This window comes from Nicotiana attenuata, unplaced genomic scaffold (genome assembly GCF_001879085.1).
Source record: "Nicotiana attenuata strain UT unplaced genomic scaffold, NIATTr2, whole genome shotgun sequence".
Lineage (NCBI taxonomy): Eukaryota > Viridiplantae > Streptophyta > Magnoliopsida > Solanales > Solanaceae > Nicotiana > Nicotiana attenuata.
Genome location: NW_017670741.1, coordinates 121,555 through 127,899, shown reverse-complemented (window position 1 = coordinate 127,899; position 6,345 = coordinate 121,555).

Below are 6,345 nucleotides of genomic sequence, written 5' to 3'. Positions count from 1 at the left end.
GCGAACCCGCAGGTGCGAGGGCTTGGCGACAGAAGCGGTTCTGGTGCATTTGGACAGGGATTGCAGGTGCGGATATTTGTGCGCACCCGCGAAAGCGCAGGTGCGAAAGGGAAGGGCGTAGGTGCGGACCTGGGCGCAGAAGCAGCTCGCTCGCCGCAGAAGCGGTCTCCCGCCTGCAGAAGCGGCCCATGCTGGACTCGAAGAGCTTCGCAAAAGTAGACCAAGCACCGCAGATGCGGCCAAGGCACCGAAGGTGCGAAAATCGCTGGGCAAAAAGGTTCATTTAATACGGGACTTAAGCCCTAACACATTTCTCTCACTCTTTAGGAGACTCTTTTTAGCATCTTGAGAGGGGCTTTCACCTAGAACTTGGAGGTAAGTGATTCCTACCAATTGTGAGTTAAATACATAGTTTAAGGGTATATTATAACATGTAAATTAGTGAAAATCATGGGTTTAGGTGAAAACCTAGGTTTTTTTATAAAAATGAGATTTATCCACGAAATTGGTTATGGAATCTAGTGATAATCATATATTTGAGTTCATAGGGTTATGGGTAACAACTTTCTTAAAAAAAATTCCGGAATCTGGGCACGTGGGCCCGGGTGTGAATTCTAGGGATTCTTCAAATAGGCTTAGGAAATCACTTGATTGTTAGGATATGAAATTTTAAGCATGTATTAATTATTTTATATAACATTTGACTAGCTTCGAGTCGTTTGGCGCCAAATTGAGGGTTTGGGCACAATCTTGGACCTAAAAGTAGGCCTTGCGACGAGGTAAGTCCATTTTCTAACCTTGTAAGAGGGAATTTACCCCATAGGTAAAATATAACTAATATGTGCTCCTATGTGTGGGGGCCATGTACTACGAGGTGAGGAGAGTCCGTGCGTAACTACTTATTATGCTATTGTCCGGGTAGTCTAGGACCCATACCATGCTACACTTGAAATGTTTGCACCCCTACTTATTGATTTAATTGCTTAAGTCATATTGGAAGTTGATAAAAGGATTGTAAAAGGTTAAATTCACTTACTTGAAGTTGCGAATGGAACAATTGACTATAAATGAGAAACTTTTGCTTTATTTGAAATGTTTTCTATTTGTGGAGCGGGCCGAACGCCTCGGTAGCAGATAGATCCATATATGGTTTGCGCCGTTCGACCCTCGGCAGTGCACAGTTTAAATATTATGTTGGATCGGGTCGTACGACCTCGGCATAATTTGCGCATGATAAATCTTTGGAACTATTCATAATTGATATTGCTTAAATGCCTTGAGATACAAATTGTTAAATAATGAAACTAAACTTGTGATTTAATATTTGCGAAATAAGAATTTACTACTTCCTGTTATTGAGCTTTCAGTATTATTCATGAAATCCATACTTAGTATAAAATTTTGATATATCATTGTTAGCCTATAGTAAGTGTCAAAGTCGACTCCTCGTCACTACTTCTTCGAGGTTAGACTGGATACTTACTGGGCACATGTTGTTTATGTACTCACGCTACACTTCTGCACTTAATTGTGCAGGATCTGAGGTAGGTATATCTGGTTACCAGTCCGACGCGCATATTTGATCTCCGCTACGAGACTACACTGTGAGCTGCCCTTCCAAGCCGTTTTGCAGCAGCCAGAGTCTTTCTTTGTTTATTTGTTCTGTCTATTGACAATAGATTAGAAATCTTTTGTATATTCTACTAGTAGCCAATATACTTGTGACACCAGATCTTGGCACACACTAGTAGACTTGTGATTTTGGGTTGCATTTCTACGGTTATGATTTCAGTTAGCTACTTTCGTTTGATTTACTTTAAAATCGGTTATTCATTAAAAAATTTAAATTAAGGAAAGTTAGCTATTTGAAAAACTTATTAAAAAAGGAAATCACTAGATTATTCACTGTTGGCATGCCTAGCAATAGTGTTGGGCGCCATCACGGCCTAAACTAGAATTGGGTCGTGACAGTACGTTATTGTACCTGATAACTGGCTCTGCACTCACTGTGGTAACACTGGGCACTTTAAGGTAACTTGTAAGGCCAGATTCCAATCTCAACAAAAAGACAGTTTTTGCTGAAAAAGCAACTACTGCTAGGGAACCTATTCCTTCAAATAAAAAATGTGTGATGCCTGCTTGGACCAAATGAGCCCTCATTCGCCCATTTCGTCATTACAAGGGACCCAAACTTGTTTGGGTTCCTAAGTCTAACTCTTGATTTCCTTCTGCAGGGAGCAGTGAAAGGGAGCAGCCAATAATGGTACATGAATAGTGGCTGCTCGAAGCACATGACTGGAAGTACAAATGATTTCCTTACACAGAAGGCCCTGCAGGGAGGGCGTGTATCCCTTGGAAATGGCAAAAAGGAATACATTCTGGGAGTTGTAAGGATTGGGAAGTCCCTCTCTCACTCAATTGAAAATGTGTACTACGTTAACGGGTTGAAGTACAGCTTGGTGAGTGTTCCCCAAATCTGTGACAAGGGAACAAAGTGGAATTTGTATCCAAGATATGCACAGTCACTAATCTTGTGACTGGTAAAGTGGTGTTAGTGGCCAAAAGATACAAAAATATCTACGTTGCCGACTTTGAGTCCTTGCAAAATGGGGATCTCAGCTGTCTGAGTGTTGTTGATGATGATGATGAACTATGGCACAGAAGGCTGGGTCATGCAAGTTTCACATTGTTGAACAAGTTGGTCAAGAAGGACCTGGTTCGTGGTCTGCCCAAGTCAAGCTTCAAGGATCACAAGGTGTGTGATGCATGTGTAAAAGGAAAGCAAGTCAGAAAGGAAGTTAGTACCTCAAGGCCACTTGATCTCCTCCATGGATCTATATGGACCTATAAGGGTTCCAAGTAGAGGAAGAAAGAAGTACATCGTTGTTATAGTGGATGACTATTCCAGATTCACCTGGACTCTGTTTCTCAGAACCAAGGATGAAACTTTTCAAGTGTACGAAGAAGATCCAGGTGAAGATGAGCCATAATGTAGTATGTATCAGGTCTGACCATGGGACAGAATTTGACAATGCCAAATTTGACGAATTATGTGCTGAAAATGGTATCACTCACAATTTTTCAGCTCCAAGAACACCTCAACAAAATGGTGTTGTGGAGAGGAAGAATAGGACTCTTGAAGACATGGCAAGAACAATGTTGATTGACAAGGTCATTGCAAAAGGTTTCTGGGCAGAAGCCGTCAACACTGCATGCTACTTGGTGAACATGTGCATGATCAGGTCCCTTCTGAACAAAACGACATATGAACTGCTGAATGGAAGGAAGCCCAAGCTGACACATTTAAGAATATTTGGTTGTAAATGTTTTGTCCTCAACAGTGGCAAGGAATCACTTGGAAAATTCAATGCGAAAAGCGATGAAGGAATCTTTTATGGGCTATTCATCACAAAGCAAAGCCTACAAAGTATAAAACAAAAGAACTCACTGTGTTGGAAAGCATACATGTGATCTTCAATGAATCTCGTCACTCATGTGGAAAAGATTTGAATGATAAAAATAACCAAGACGGAGAACAGTCAATTGTCCCTGGTGAAGTCATTGACATGGAAAATGGAAAGGCTGATATGATGAGCCACGTCGAGGAATATAATGAGGATGGTGCAACAATATCTCCAATTGATGGAGAGGAACATGGTCCTTCGACCACAACAATAGAAGCTAAGAACAGAGTTGTCGATGCTGTCCAAGGCACCCCACATGCTGAGAGGAGAAGAAGCCAAGGATCATAGTCTGAAATACCTGGATCCTCTAACAATGAGACTCGGGTGTCTAACTGGAAGCACAAAAGTTCACACCCTCTTGAAAACATAATCACTCCTCTTGATTCATGAATTCAAACTAGATCAAAGACTAGAAACTCACTTGCCTTCTCAGCCTTTCTCTCTCAAATAGAGCCCAAAAATATCAAGGAAGCATTGAAAGATGCAGACTGGATTACAGCTATGCAAGAAGAGCTCCATCAATTTGAGAGGAACAATGTGTGGCACCTGGTTCCACGACCTGCTAACCGAACTGTTATAGGAACCAGGTAGGGGTGGGCGTTCGGTATTTCGCTTCGGTATTTAAGAGTTTTGGTTCGGTATTTCGGTATTCGATTTATCAATTGTGTATACCAAATACCGTACCAAGGTATTTCTGTACGGTACGGTATTTATTATTTTGGTTCGGTATGGTTTCAGTTTAATATTATGGCTTCTACCTTCTTGGATTGATGCAACTTTTCTCTATTAGTTGATTAGTTCACACACACTCCTAATCTGGAAATGAAAAAAAGCACCAAAAAATGATTCAAATTCAATGACCCAACACTCCTAATCTGGAAATGAAAACAAGCACTAAAAATGATTCAAATTCAACGACCCAATTGATTCAATGACGAAACTGTAGTGACATCCTCACACCCAATTGATTCCACGACATCTGAACATTCAACATTGATCATTGATGGCACTAAAAATATTAAAATAGTGTGATGGCCTGCTGTAGCAGCATTAACAGAACAAGTGCAATAACAGTAGCAGTAGAATTAACAGTAGCAAAAATGCAAAATTAGTCTAACAGTACCAGCAGTGCAAACAGTAGTAGAAATGCAGAATTAGTCTAACAGTACCAGCAGTGCAACAAAAACAATAGAATTAAGTCAATCAACAGTAACAACAGACTCTAAGCCAAGGATCATAGTCTGAAATACATGGATCCTCTAACAATGAGACTCGGGTGTCTAACTGGAAGCACAAAAGTTCACACCCTCTTGAAAACATAATCACTCCTCTTGATTCAGGAATTCAAACTAGATCAAAGACTAGAAACTCACTTGCCTTCTCAGCCTTTCTCTCTCAAATAGAGCCCAAAAATATCAAGGAAGCATTGAAAGATGCAGACTGGATTACAGCTATGCAAGAAGAGCTCCATCAATTTGAGAGGAACAATGTGTGGAACCTTGTTCCACGACCTACTAACCGAACTGTTATTGGAACCAGGTAGGGGTGGGCGTTCGGTATTTCGCTTCGGTATTTAAGAATTTCGGTTCGGTATTTTGGTATTCGGTTTATCAATTGTGTATACCAAATACCGTACCAAAGTATTCCGGTACAGTTCGGTATTTATTATTTTGGTTCGGTACGGTTTCGATTTAATATTATGGCTTCTACCTTCCTGGATTGATGCAACTTTTCTCTATTAGTTGATTAGTTTACACACACTCCTAATCTGAAAATGAAAACAAGCACTAAAAATGATTCAACTTCAATGACCCAACACTCCTAATCTGGAAATGAAAACAAGCACTAAAAATGATTCAAATTCAACGACCCAATTAATTCAATGACGAAACTGTAGTGACATCCTCATACCTAATTGATTCCACGATATCTGAACATTCATCATTGATCATTGATGGCACTAAAAATATTAAAATAGCGTGCTGGCCTGCTGTCGCAGCATTAACAGAACAAGTGCAATAACAGTAGCAGCAGAATTAACAGTAGCAGAAATGCAGAATTAGTCTAATAGTACCAGCAGTGCAAACAATAGCAAAAATGCAGAATTAGTCTAACAGTACCAGCAGTGCAACAAAAACAACAGAATTAAGTCAATTAATAGTAGCAACAGACTCTAATTCTTAAATACGGATTACAGGAAGACGCTCAAGACAACGCTTAATATGCTTTCTTAAACCAGATGTTCCATTCCTCTTTGGATGAGCATTATAGACATGACCACAATGCTTGCACTCTACTTTGCGAACTTTTCCGTTTTCTTCTTTCACCTCAAAGTGTTCCCAAATATCAGAGCGTACTTTAGGAGCACGGGGCATGATTGCACTTGAACCTAAAAAAAATATAAATCATAAGTTAGAATATTATTTTTTGATGATAATAAAACGAAACTACAAAAGTACATCACCAAACAAATAGAGTATTAAACTTATCACTCAAGTTGCAAGTTGCAACTATACATCAAACAATGCTAGTAGTGCTTCCATTATTTTTCATATCTAAAGATAATTCGACCGAATATGTCATACAAATAAACAAGTATGATATATTATTTTGAACTAAAAATACACACAAAATATTAAATCTTACCAAGCTCGAGTTCCTCAAGATACTTAAGTCTTCTTCAACACTAATAGGATTCTTATCATCTCTAAGCCAATCTTGAACACAAATAAGAGCTTGCACACATTTAGGAGTCAATGAACTCCTAAATGAATCAAGAATATGGCCACCGGTGCTAAACGCACATTCCGATGCCACACTAGAAATTGGAATGGCCAACACATCACGAGCCAACTCCGAAAGAATAGGAAATCTAGGAGCA